The 14770-nt window shown below is 38.3% G+C and overlaps 1 pseudogene across 1 annotated transcript in view; it reads left to right on the top strand.

Moving 5' to 3' along the window:
- Positions 1-14770, top strand: part of LOC149230459 (transcription elongation factor SPT6-like) — a 268783-nt pseudogene that overhangs the window by 155073 nt on the left and 98940 nt on the right. The gene's annotated exons all lie outside the window — the stretch shown is intronic.

Below are 14770 nucleotides of genomic sequence, written 5' to 3'. Positions count from 1 at the left end.
AACATAAATAATGTAAAAGATAACAAATAAGGTTAATGATTAATTAGTTAAGCAATTAATGAAAAGGTATGTCCCTAAGGATGTAACTATTCATGAAAAGGTACTTACCTGACTATATATATAGGACCTCATTCTCATTGTATCATCCTACATCAATTCTTTAATACAATATACAATTTACAATTACTGTCCTACGATGGAAGTCTTTGTTTACGAAGTATTTTAAATATTTCTGCTGCTTATATGACTTGTGGTCGTTATAGCCCAAAACCGGTCCCATTTGGGCTTCAGAACTGAAATAAACAGGTTTTGTACCAAACCGGCCTACTTCACCGAACTGGTTGGTTTGTGACCGGTTCCATGTGGTCCGCACTTGCCCAGGCCAACTTAAAAAAATTCCTTTTTCTATTTTTTATTTTTTCATTTGGTTGGTCCACTTCTAATTTTCTCCTAGGCTAGCCTAATATTCAAGCCTATCGTCCTACTATTGCTATGCAATTCATGATAACTTTAAGTTCTTAAAGTAGAAATATACTTTTACTTAAATTTTTAACATTACCATGAAATAAGTCAAAATGTTTGAGAGTGGTTCCAACCTCATTGGATTTCATTTGGAGAAAGTAGAATTTTAGATCTCACTCAACGTTTGCAGACTTAACAATTTTTCAGGACTTAGGGGATTGCAACGTTTCCAATGGATTTTTTCATGTACGAGGGTATGGAACTAGTATTTAATCAAGAGCACCAAGCCCTCTATGTACTTTGATGCTAGTGCCATTGGTTGTCGAACTCCTCTATCATGAATTTACTAAAAATGTAGTCATCACTCAAACAAAATCTTGAATTGACATGCTACGTCTTTTCCATCTTATTTTTATGTTCAGAGGGTTATATTGATGACGAAGATCCAATATAGGCAATGGTTTTGATGATATGTAGGTATTTGTTGTAGCATGATTTTTTTGGATGCTAGAGGCCATCTAGGGCCTGTTTGTTGATGTATGTTTGCTTCAGAGATGGATTGCACTAGATGCTATTTTGGTTATGTGCATATTTACATGCTATATAAGTGAGAAATTTTGCTCATTTGTGTATAAATGGTGTGGATTCATATGGATGCACATGAATATATATGTTTTTCTTTAAAAATTGAATATTTTATGTGTTTTTGGTCAACCGTTTTTTTTACTGGTTCCCGGTCCAGAAGGTTTTCTGTTTTGGTCACCTGTTTGGTTCCGATAACATTGGTTTATATGTAGAGATTTCCAGCTTATAAGTTCCCTTTCTTTGCCTCAGTCATACACATTACGGAATTGCTTTTCGTTTCTCTTATATTAATTGATCTTGCCTTGATTTTACTCCTGTTGATTGTCAGTGTTGGTTTATATACACACGTATTTCTTTATGATGCCACTGCTGATTTATATGTAGAGATTTCCAGCTTATAAATGCCCTTTCTTTGCCTCCCTTAGTCACACAGTATGAAATCACCTTATTTTTGTTTGTTTTTATATTATTAATTTTTCCTCAACTTTGTTTCTTTTGTGTTAATTAATTTTTTTCAGCCAACATGTGCCAGCATTACAGGCGTGACACTTCTCACCCACCTGAGCTGTAGAAAGTGCCTCTGGAGACTTGGTGAAAAATACATATGCTCTATTTTGTCCTGAGATAATTTTGTTGCATGGCGAGGGTCCTCATTTTTGCTTTTTGTTATATTTGTTTTCTTTTTCCTTCGTTAGTTTGAGCAAACAAGTAATTTATGCACGGTTAGCTTTTATTAGTCATAAAAGACGGTTAATATTTGCTATCAAAGCCTAAAATGGTATTGTAACCCTAACTCTGACATTACCAGTGGAAGCCAAGCATTTTGTAGTAGATATCAAATGAAGATAGTCAACATTGTTGCAATGAAAACGGAATCCATCCAGAAGCATGTCCCACTTTATTACTTCGTCGATATCCCATAAATACAATTAGAGACATCCTATTTCCTACTGTCATTTTGTCCCTATGTAGGAATTCATCATGTGCTCATATATGATCAGATGTTACAATCGTGTCACATGACCATGTCTGTTTGTAACATTTACGGATGTTCTGCTTCTCTACACATTGTTAAACTACCCTGGGTGAGTGAAAATAATAAATGTTAGGTTGAAACCAAATTCGGTTATTCCAAGATGTTTCTTTCTTTAAAACAATTAATCTAAATGATCCAATTATATTATTGATTCATGATTATTACCAATTATTAGATTGGTTCAACCCCTTTTAGGTGTAACCATTCAAATCCTACATTTTATTGTATGTAACTTTGAATTAGGTTATGTCATGATATGACTATCTACAAAACAATTTATCTATTATGCAATTGTATTTTTGACTGTCATGATTATGATCAATTATTAGATTGGTTCAACCGTTGTGTATCCATTCAAATCCTACATTTTAATGATATGAAATTCTATTAATTCAACAATTTCTTTCTTATGATAACAAATGAAAGCTTAGAATTGGATATATTTTGGTATTGAGAAGCTGGGTGCCATGCCAGCAAGCCAATAATCCTTCATCACCTGGTCACCATAGTGTAAAAGCCACATTAAAAATTAAAATCATATTCTTTGAACTGTAATGGTCTATGCAAAAGACTTAAAAATGGAAAGGAGCGCTAATGAAACCACACTTACACCTTGTTCCTAATTGACCAATGTGCCATTACTTCAAATTATTATTGATATTGTGATGATTTTCTTTCCTTTGTGTAAGCTAGACAGGTGTGTTATATTTTATCATGCCAAAATGATTAACATGAGATATGTCCTCTATGTGTACTGGTCTGCCACAGGGGTGACCATACCAGTAACATAGAATAATTGTTTTTGACCACTTAAAAAGTCTTAAACTGAAATAAAAACTTAAAAGATACTGTCCACTGAACCTACTATGTCCTAAATTGAATGCTATAGGGCTTTATCTATCAGCATTTATACTCAAATTATTACAAAACATCATAACAGAAATTGCCAGAATGAAAACTTTTCATTGGGGAAATCCACCTGGATTGTAACAGGTGGACTGGTGTCTTCTTCCAATTCTGTATTCTCCAGATTTGCTAGATTTCTAGCCATTTTTGTTCTCTTGATATCCAGCTTTCTGATCTGTTTGAGTCTCATCCTGACAAGAATTTCCTGCTGTTCCTCTGACCTTTCAACTAACACCTTTATCATAATTGTCTTTAATTGCAAGTAGATGTCTACTGTCTGCATGTATTTAGTGTTCCTGGTTGCTATAGTGCCTGTGTCAGGAACCCAAATGCCAACCTCTTCATATACTTTTTTATGTTAGATGAATATGTGTTTTATCCTGGCCTCCCTCTCAACATTTTCAATTTCTTGTTGAATTGCTCGAGGATTATTGTTTAGATAAACTTGAGCTGAGTTCTCTGCAGCAACCTGAGTCCTGGAGGTGGAATGCTCTTGTACTATTGCAACAACCTCTTCTGTTTTGCGCTCCTCTGCCTCAAGGCATGATTGTTCTTTGATAATGCAGAGAGAGTTGAATGAGAAATATGCACAGGGAGCGAGCAAACCAATAAAGGTAGGATGAAAGACAAAATTACTGAGATACAGCTTACACCTCTGGTTTCCACCCTGAAATACAACAAAAGTTTCTCTGGCTGCCCACTCTTGGGCTCTTCCCAACCCCAACTGCCAAGCAAGTAGAAGAAAGGATAATACGGAAAACAGAAGAGAGAGACCAAGAAGCAGTTTAAATAAGGATTCAAGTGGCTTAGTTTCCAAGCTATAGAAGCTGTATGACCAAAATATCCACCAGAGAGCACCATGTCTGTGATAAGCCAGTGAACAGCATGCACGGACTTACTTTGCTTTTGGAGAGTTCAGACCAAGGTTACTTGGGAGCGGGAGCAAAAACGGGGAGCAGGAGCGGGAGCGGCATTTTCGGAAGCTCCCTGTTTGGGAGCAAATTGGGCAGCGGATTTATATCTATATATATATATATATATTTTGATGCATATATGTCAACAAAAACATGTAGAATGATGAATTAGATATAAAAAGCATGAAAACATAGATTGAATCATATAAAATCAATCATCTAGAAGTTATAATCTTCATCAACCATGTCCACAAGTTAGTAACGTACAACATATTGAGTCTCATGATTCATCTAGCTTAAAGTTTCAAGCTTTCAGAGTTCAATATATAACATTTATCATCATTGATCACCAAAGTTGTACTTGTAAGCTAAGTGTAACCATTACAACAAAGCATATCTAACATGAAATGAAATGAAATGAAACAACTTTCAACTTTCACGAAGCATCATACTCATAATTCATTACCAATGAGTTATAATTGCCAACTTCAAACTTCAAACTTAAATTGTCATATATTGTTTACAAAAAATATAATAGTAAATATGAAAGAGACCAGAGTTATAAAAACTACTAGAAACTAGAAAAGACAAGTAAATCTATTATCTACAGCTTCCTCTTGCCGCCACAAGAAATGTCTAATTTTTGAGTAGGTCGTGGTATTGGTGGTCTACTAGGGGTCTCCTCCCACATAGTCGCACAACTAGAACCAGAAGGCACATGCCCTCCAAGTGAGGATGTAGATGGAGGCGGTGACAACAAAGGAACAGTAGTTGGAACTCGAGCACTAGCACTGCTATTGGATGGGGGGGGGGGGGTGGCATGGTTGTTGTTGCTTTATCATCATTTCTCAAAAGTCCTGCTTCCAATTCTTCAAGATGTATAGTGCCATCCTCCAAATTATCGTCCTCTCGGTGGTTGTCCCAAATTTTATATGTTGGATCCTCATAAGCCCGATCAGATAGTCGCACGACTAGAACTGGAAGGCACATGCCCTCCACGTGAGGATGTAGATGGAGGCGGCGACAACAAAGGAACAATAGTTGGAACTCAAGCACTGGCACTGCTACTAGATGGTGGGGTGGCATGGTTGTTGTTGCTTCTTCATCATCTCTCAAAAGTTCTGTTTCCAATTCTTCAAGATGTATTGTGCCATCCTCCAAATTATCGTCCTCTGGGTGGTTGTCCCAAATTTTATAGGTTGGATCCTCATAAGCCCGATCACAATAATGACTCAACAACCTCTAGTTGTAGTGCACATAAACCAAGCTTTCTGCCCTTTTTTCATTGAGTCTGTTTCTTCTCACGTTATGTATGAAGGTGTATGTGCTCCAACACCTCCATGCAGAAGAAGTATTTACAACTTGTGAGAGAATATTTTTTTGCCAATTTTGGCAAAAGTCCCATGCCGCCATATGCTTCCCACCATGTGAGAGCATCAAATCTGTCTCTATCTTCCATTGCATGCAAAGAACCAAACAAACCAGTGCAACTGAAGTATCTTCCTAATTCAAGACGCAGATTAGCACACTCCTCCCTATCAGGGACTAGCTTGTCTAATGCTTTCATATATCCCTCTTGTACTTTTGGATCTATATGGGGTGTAGGTTGGCCCAACCCCGACGGAGAGTAGTATTTGGGCATAAGGATATACGCCAAGGCATGTAGTGGAACATTAAGTTTATTCCACCGTGTACACACACAATTGTGAATCATTGTATACAAGTTGGGATCATCTTCTTGAACAATATCTTTTATTTTCCCCAACATGGTATCCATCTGCTCATACACCTCCCCAATCACTGGTTTATCTATATCTTCAAAAAGAATCATGCTATAAATGGGCTTGGTGAATTGCAATACTTGCTTCACACGTGCCCAAAACAGACCATCAAGAGCGGTCTCCTCCACCTGTTCAAAACCTTGATTGTTAGCTACATTTGTAGCCTTGTCCTTTAATACCTGCCAGTGTGGACTCGATACTATGCTAGCCAATGACTCTCTTACCTTCAAAAGGCGCCTGAAGGTGAGCTAATAGCTAGCAAATCTAGTCTTCGCAATCTTCAACAACTCCAATCTTGAGTGATTGCGCAAAAGCCCATGGGTATTGCTATGATTTGTAATAAATTTAGCATTTGTTTGTCGCTTGTACAAATCACCAATCCATTTGTATTGTTAGTTTTTGTTCTTAATAATATCATGCATCAAAAGGTCCATTGTGTGAACCAATCACCTGGACCAAAATATGTTGGGGTATTTATCCTCAATAATTGCTCCCGCTGCCTTACAGTTGGCAGCATTATCAGTGATGACTTGGATGACATTGTATGGCCCAATATGTTCAATTGTTTCAAGTAATGTTTCTGCAATGTTGATGCCGGTCTTGAACTTCTCTGAGTAATCATACGCTGAAAGGAAGATGGCACCACTAACAGGCACAACAAGAACACTTATCAATGGCTTGCCTTTTACATTTGCCCATCCATCAAATGCAATGGACACCCCATGCTCAGTCCAAGAATTTGTCATTCTACTCAAAGAATGGGATAATTTTGCGTTTTCATGATCAAGTCCAACGATTCTAGCCTTGTCATACCGAAGACTCTTGTATCCTTTGGGGGCATCATTTATGGCATAAACCATTTCATGCCAATAAGGTGAGCGAACAACATTGAATGGTATCTCATATGCATAGAGAAACCGGTAAATTTTTGAATCCACATCATTCCTACACCCTTCGTCAAGGAAATATGATATGGTTCTACGCCTTAAAGAGATGTTTGTTCCTGTGCCTCCATATCCATTGCCATGGGAGGATGTTGAAGGAGTTCTTTGTGCATGTGATTGTGAGCTATGTTCAAAGAAACCCTTTGATTTTTTAGATTTGTATTGGGCTTCCTCCTCTTCCCTTATGTATTTGGCTCTTTCTGTTGCTGACACACTTACACAAGCTTTGATTCCTATTGGTTTATCTCCATCCCATGGCCTTTTCCCATAGAGGTGCCTTTTGGCACAGGTGTATGAACCTGTGTACATTTTGTTGCAATGGTTGCATGTAAATTTAGTGGTTCCACCCCCTTTCCCTGCTTCAGACCTAGTAACATATTTCCACAATGGGGTTTGGTCTTGTTTAGTTTTTGGGGCCTCATCATGTCCACTCTCTTCCTCCTCACCAAGGTACTCCTCTCCAGGGTTTTCATCAAATCCACTATAACCCACTTCTTCATCCTCTTCTTCATCATGATCAATCGTCCTCCTACTCTCCAACACCATAATAACCAAAAAAGGAACCAACAAGAAGAAAATGCGAAGCCATATAGCCATGATGTTTGAAGTTTTGAGTCTCCAAAAAAATGGAGGAATGGAATGGGAAATAGACATTTTATTTATTTATTTATTTATTTAACAATGAACATAAAAAAAAAAATTTAGGTTAGAGTGTAGATCCTACCTCTTTGGCCTTCAATCCCAAGCTCCAAACTCTCTCTTGCTCTCTCCAACTTAGACAAATGGGTGAATAATGGGAGGGGAGAGGGTCTTTTTAAATTTTTCCCCCTACCCTTCCCTCCCTTTCCTCTCCCTCTCTGTCTGCCGAGCATCACCACCTTCTCTCTGCCGTGCGGCCTTTTTTCGGCACCGTCGAGAGCGCTTTTTTAAGAGGGGGAGCGGTCGGGAGTGGTTGTTGCTCGACTGTTCCCCCTCTTAAAAAATCGCTCCTGGAGTAAAGGCAAGCGATCAAACAGCGATCGCTCCCGACCACTCCCGTAATCGCTCCCTCAAAGACAGGGAGCAATTTTTTTTTTTTAAATAGAGCACGCTCTCGAAATTTGCTCGCAAGGTAGCTCCCTACTAGCTCTCGAGCGGAGCGCGAATTGGGAGCGGATTCGGGGGTGGGGGAGGGGGGAGTTGGGGACTCCCCTGTAACCCTAGTTTAGAGAAAAGTAACAGAGCTCGGTCCCAAACAACTTTGAAACAGAAAGAAAGAAAATAGTTCGGATGGAAGAAAGAGGGGGAAGCTTTTAAGAGAGCCACGACCCTTACCTCTTTCCTATGGATATTATCAAGCAATGCTAAGAAACAAGGGCGAACAACTAGAATGCCGAGGGTAGGTAGCCTCAGATGATGATTTGAACTTTTATGAGGGTGGAGGTGGGAGCAAATATTAGAGAAAATGCATTCAAAATACATTTTCTCCAGTTGTTCCCTACACTCCCACCCTCATTGATTATATTTTCTTCAATATTTCCTTGCACCCCCACCCTCATGCGGAAAATACATTTTCTCCAATAGTTCCATCCACTCCCACCCTCATTGAATATATTTTCTTCAATATTCTCACAGTGTTATCAAAACCAGACCGGAACCGGTGGAACTCTAGTTCTACCGTTTTTGGCCCAAAGCCGGTCTGAGCCGGAATAGGCCAGCTCGGTACCGAATCGGTCGGTTCAGGACCAGTTTCGTGTAACTATGTAGGTCAGAATAAAAAATTGTCTTTTTTTTAAATATTTTTATTATTTTAGTTGTTTGGCTCACTTCTAATTCTCCCATAGGCTAGCCTAATATTCAAGCCTATGGCCCTAGTATTGTTATGCAATTCATGGTAATATTAAATTCTTAAAATAAAAGTCACATTCTCCTTTATCTTTCATTTTCATCATTTTACTTAAATTTTTAACATTACCATGAAATGACTCAGGATGTTTGAGAGTGGTTCCAACCTCATTGGATTTCATATGGAGAAAGTAGAATTTTAGATTTCACTCAAAATCTAGCGGACTTCACAGTTTTTCAAGATTGGGGGGATTGCAATGTTTCCATTGGATTTTGTCAAGTACCATGGTATGGAACTAGTATTTAATAAAGAGAACTAAGTCATTTATGTACTTTGATGTTAGTGGCATTGGTCGTCAAACTCCTCTATCACGACTCTACTAAAAATGTACCCATCACTCAAACAAAATCTTGACATGACATGCTACGTTTTTTCTATCTTATTTTAATGCCTAATTGGTTATATTGATGACAAAGACCCAAATATAGGTAATGATATTGATGATATGTAGGCGTATGTTGTAGCATGATTTTTTTCGATGCTAGAGGCCATCTAGAGCTTATTTGTTGATGTATTTACAGTCTAGAGATGGATTGCACATGATGCTATTTTGGCTATGTGCACCCTTACGTTCTATGTAAATGAGAACTTCTGCATATTTGTGTATAAATGGTTTGGATTCATATGGATGCACATGAATATATATGTTTTTCTTTAAAATATGAATATTTTATGTGTTTTTGGTAAATTGTTTTTTTTTAGTTGTTTTTGTAATTTTGTCTTTGGTTGGTTTTTTACCGGTTCCCGGTCCACAAGGTTTTTTGGTTGGATCATCGGTTTAGTTATGATAACATTGTATTCTCCTCAACTCCACCCCCACACTATAATGTCCTCAATGAATTGAGGACAAATAGGACTCATTAGCCTATCCATCCCCGTAGGCTATAGTCCACCTAAAAAGGGTAAAACCCCAATAGTAACCATTGCCGGAAAATTTTTGGGGCAGCTGGGCGAAAAACCCAGGATTGGGGTTTTGAGTAAGATTTACTCAACCATTTATGAAGATGAAACCCCTCAAGGAAGCATTTAAATAAAGGAGGATTGGATTCATTTTGAGCATCATTTGTGAATTATCTCATCCGTTGTTGAGTGTTAGCTCTAAGGGTTTAAAGACCCCACTCTCTCTTGTCAATTTCGATGGAGACAGATTCCACCCTGGTTGACCAATTGTCTCACTTTTTTCTCCGTTGGGCACAATAATTTTTTTTCTAAGGAAGAACACAACTCTTGAAGGATTGTTTCTTTGATTTGGGCCCAAGACCTTTTGATTTGAGCAATGAATTCGTTATTCTCTTCCCTTTGTTTTGGAATAAGAACGAACTGGGAGGCAACAAAAATTTGCATTATGGTTTGGCATAGGAAAGGTAAAATCTGGAATTCAACTCTGTTTGAGAACAACGAATTTAGGACGGCGTGGATCTTGTCTGGAGCACAATTGTGTCATCTAGCAACAAGGGTCCTTTTTGCACAGGTACAGGGCTTCCGAATGAGGGTTATGATTTGAAGTATTAAACCTACGACCATTGTAATAACCATTGCTCTTATATCCAAGCAACGAACGACTCCAAGCAAACTTGGGGGTTCCTATAAAAATTGAACGCCTTCCTGGTCCAGTAAGCGGTTTTTGCGTTAGAGCTAGGGTTATGAAGGTGAACCGCTAGTGAATTTCATAACCGTCTATTGCAGATTCGAGTTCTTCAAATGACACAACTTCTGTAGCAGGTTAGGAACTTCAAAAGTGAATGCGTGGCTTGTGGAGCTGGAATATTTCTTGGGTTCAGAGCCGCTTAGTTTACGCGTAAGATTCAATTCGCAAATAAATTCTATAACATATTCGTATTCCTAGTTTCATGTAGCCAATTAGATGACCAAGTAAGATAGTAAAAAATATTAAACAAATTCGGTATTTGTGTTTGTTTTATTGGGTAGGTTCATGGTGGGGACACTTAGTGTGTCTATTGATGATCATTTATTGGACGTATTTATTGTACGGTCCCTTGAATTATATTTACTATTGAAATTACTATGACTGTTACACTGGTGAACAAACTCATTGAAGTATATTGTTGAATTTATATTTGAAGGTTGTTAAAATTGGCAACTAGGGCCAAACTCTATGTGGGTCATCTTATTTATGGCAGCTGATATTTTTCTTGGATCCCTCTCATCGAGAGGTGTAGGATTGATCTAAAGATCATCCGATTCTGATAAGTATTCATGGAATTATGAATTTATTTGTGTTATAAGACAATTCGTCAAGGTCGGCCAGCAACCAAAGAAACTCCACATGTGCACAATGTTTTAGTATAAAAGGAGATGACTTCAGAGTCATTTCTCACACACACTTCTATCTTGATTTCTCTCCACTTGTCTTGGGTTTTAGTGGAAGAGAAATCTAGGAGTGGAAGCTTAGACGTTGGAGGAAAGAAGACTAAGGGCGCTGCCCTAGTCCTAGATGCAGTCAAAAGGAAGGCTCTACACAGGTTTCTATAGCTATCAATGGAAGCCTGAGACACTATCAAGGGAAGTCCCTAACACAGGCCTAAAAACTGCCCTAACGCAATCCTAAAGGCTGTCCTAAAGGCAACCCTAACGCATCCAAGAAGGCAGCCCTAACGCTATCCTAATGCAGCCCTAACCTACGCTATCTCGAGGGTATCATAACCATTGTTAAGATGAAGATAGACACTGTCCTAAACACACCAATGATGCCCTAGCCGTAGGCACAAGGTGCCCTAGACACAGGCCTAATGTGGCTGAAAGGGAGGATTGTTTGAGGTGAATTTGAGGGCTCAAACATGCCCAGGACAACAGTATAATAAATGGGACAGTTGGGCTACTTGGTGCAGCAAACAGTGGGACAACAAGCACTCATAGGAACAACAACTATGATGGGACAACAACAAGGTATAGTATGACTATTAGGGACAACAGCTACAACGATATATCTAGGCAGCAGTGGCAAGGGACAGCTGCATAATAAATGGGACAACAAGATATGCTAAGATAAATGGGACAGCTAGGCATGGTGCAACAAACAGTGGGACAACAAGCACTCATAGGAACAACAAATATGATGGGGTAGCAACATGTTGGGACAACAACTATGATGGGACAACCCAATGACATAGGACAACAATGACATTTGTGCAGCAGTGGCACAAGTGGGACAACAACGATTACATGATGACAACAAGCATGGACAACAACAAGCATGACCAACATGACAAGCATAGTAAGCATGGCAAGCATGGACAACATGGATAACAGTGGCAAGCATGGTGCTGCAAGCACATGAGATTTGCTGTATGACAACATGGTTCAACAATGGCACATGGGACAACAGTGCAACTTAAGGTGTAGCCATCATGAGGTCCAACCTTATGATAATGGGGGTAGCATGGTGCAACACGGTGAGGTGTAGCATGATGACGAGATGCAACACAATGATAGGTGAGGGAGTCGCCTTGGAGAATCAGTTGAAGCAACATGTCTTCAACTGATCTCATGTATCATCTTCTTAGAGATGATCTTTGCTCTCATCTAGATAAGTCAAAGTGTTGACTTCTGTTGTAAATGTACTATCTCTCTTTCTCTCTCTCTGCTGAACTATTGAAGAACATATAAGAAGAATTAATCAAGGGTTTCCCCACATTAGGGTTTGTCCCTGGCTAGCGTCACATCTTGTGTCCTCTTGTCTTGGCTTGTCTTCTGCGATTTATGTTTATGTGCTATTTGCAATTTACTATTATGCTAATGTGATTGCTAATCTGGAAAGGATATTGAGCTAACTGTGAAAATTGAAATAAATTGCTCTAAGCATAGAACATACCTAAAGTTAACAAAGGTCGATCTCTTGAAGATTTTATAGAGTGTGCTAAGTTAAATTGTTTGAGAAATTTTTATTGGAACCCTAGCTATTGGGGGAGAAATTTTAGGGAAAATCATTCTATCACATTACACACCCTCATGAAGGAAATATTTATGCAATATTTGCCCCCACTCCCACCCTCATTGAATACATTTTCTTCCATATTTCCCCTCACCCCCACCCTCAAGAGGGAAGCAAAAACTAGCAATAACCAGTGATGAAAAGGAAACAACCGCCAAAGTTAAAGTGAAGTGCAAATTAAAAGTAGACCTAACCAAGGAAGTGTTGGGGTTCCTATAAAATTTGAAAGCTTTCCTGGTCCAGCAAGCGGTTTCGCGTCAGAGCTAGGGTTATGAAGGTGAACCGATGGTGAAATTTCGTATCCTTTTGTTGGAGATTCAAGTTCTACAAATGACACAACTTCTGTAGTAGGTTAGGAACTTCATAAGTGAATGCATGGCCTGTGGAGCTGTAATATTTCTTGGGTTCAAAGCTACTTAGTTTATGCATAAGATTCAATTCACAAATAAATGCTATAACATATTTGTACTCCTAGTTTCATGTAGCCAATTAGACGACCAAGTAACATCATAAAAAATTATTAAACAAATTCGGTATTTGTGTTTATTTTATTGGGTGGGTTCACGGTGGGGACACTTAGTGTGTCTATTGATGATCATTTATTGGACGCATTTATTGTATGGTCTCTCGAATTATATTTACTATCAAAATTACTATGACCGTTAACACTGGTGAACAAACTCATCGAAGTAAATTGTTGAATTTTTATTTGAACATCGATATCTTGAAGATTTTATTAAGTGTGCTAAGTTAAATTGTTTGAGAAATTTTTATTGGAACCCTAGCTATTGGTGGAGAAATTTTAGAGAAAAATCATCCTATACACACCGCCATGAGGGAATTATTTTCTCCAATATTCTCCCCCACTCCCACCCTCATTGACTACATTTTCTCGCGTATTTCCCCTGACCCCCACCCTCATGAGGGAAGCAAAAACTAGCAATAACCAGTGATGAAAAGGAAACAACCACCAAAGTTAAAGTGAAGTGCATATTAAAAGTGGATTTGACCAAGGAAGCGTTGCGAAATGGTGGTGTTTGGTCTCATTATTCTCCTAGGAGGCAAACAATTGCTGGTTTCCACTGCCTTGTAGTTTATATTGGCAGGCAAATTGTCTAGTCGTTTCCATAATTAGACTGTCTATCTGGCTCCCTCATGTTTGCAATCATGTTCCTAAACAAGGTGTTGCAACCTAGCCACTCCAGTTATTTTGAAAACCCATCTTAATTGCACGGGCAATGGCGGCAGGCCATGGTTGTATGTATATCTTGACTATCTACCAGGTGAAGAGGTGCCACCAACTGCCATTGTCCTTCAGTAAAACAATTCATATCCTCTATTAATTAGCTTTGTTGTGAACCCTTTGTGGGGGATATTGTGATGATTTTAATCAATATTGTGGAAAGTTTTAGAAATGCTATTGAAAGAAGCCATTGCATAATTTTTTAATGATAGCATGGTAAGATTCTTTGTATTATCTAACTTGATTATCCAATCTCTACACATGCTTTTCTTTCTTCTAGCTTTTGAGACTTGTTGACTACTAAGTGTCAACTACCCTATAATAGAGTGCATTTTTTAGACATTTTTTCATGGTCAGAGCAGTGAGACATCCATATTTCATTATCATCATTAAGCTTTTGGTCTTTGAATGTAATCCAAATTTTGCAGCCCTATAGGCCATTGTGTAAAAATGATTCTAGGATGTTTATAAAGCCATGTAACACACTTAGGTAAGCTTATGATTTTTACCAAAGAGTTTCACTCTAGGGAGTTTTTTTTTCTCTCAGCTAATTATTTGTGTTTTTCAATTGCAAATAATTGGTTGAGTTTTTCTCCCAAACATACCCCAAAGCTAGAGTGGGGCTTGATGGTGAAGTCTTAGGTCAGTCCTAGTGTATAGAGTTAATGTAAATTACCATACTAGATCATGTCTAAAGTTTCGCAAATTTGGTTGTGTCTAGGGGTTAGTTTTTAATTGTTAAATTTCCCCTTCTAAGCAAGATGTCTATTTAATATTTGATGTAAAAAAGTGTCGTCGAGGCTTGATGGTGAAGTCTTAGGTGAGTCCTAGTGTATAGAGTCAATGTAAATTACCATACCAGATCATGTCTAAAGTGTCCCAAAATTTTGGTTGTGTCTAGGGGTAGTTTTTAATTGTTAAATTTCCCCTTCTAAACAAGATGTCTATTTAATATTTGATGTAAAAAAGTGTCGTCTATAGAAGTTATTGGTGGTATGAGTAATCGTAGTTAGACCTCATCGCCTAGACTTTCTATTTAGACACACTTTAAGGGTGGAAAAA

The sequence above is a fragment of the Pinus tabuliformis genome, chromosome J, assembly GCF_031772625.1.
Source record: "Pinus tabuliformis cultivar Carrire ecotype Pingquan chromosome J, CPIR1, whole genome shotgun sequence".
NCBI classification, from domain to species: Eukaryota; Viridiplantae; Streptophyta; class Pinopsida; order Pinales; family Pinaceae; genus Pinus; species Pinus tabuliformis.
Note: the sequence above shows the minus strand (reverse complement) of the source record. Positions and strands in the feature narration are given on the sequence as shown.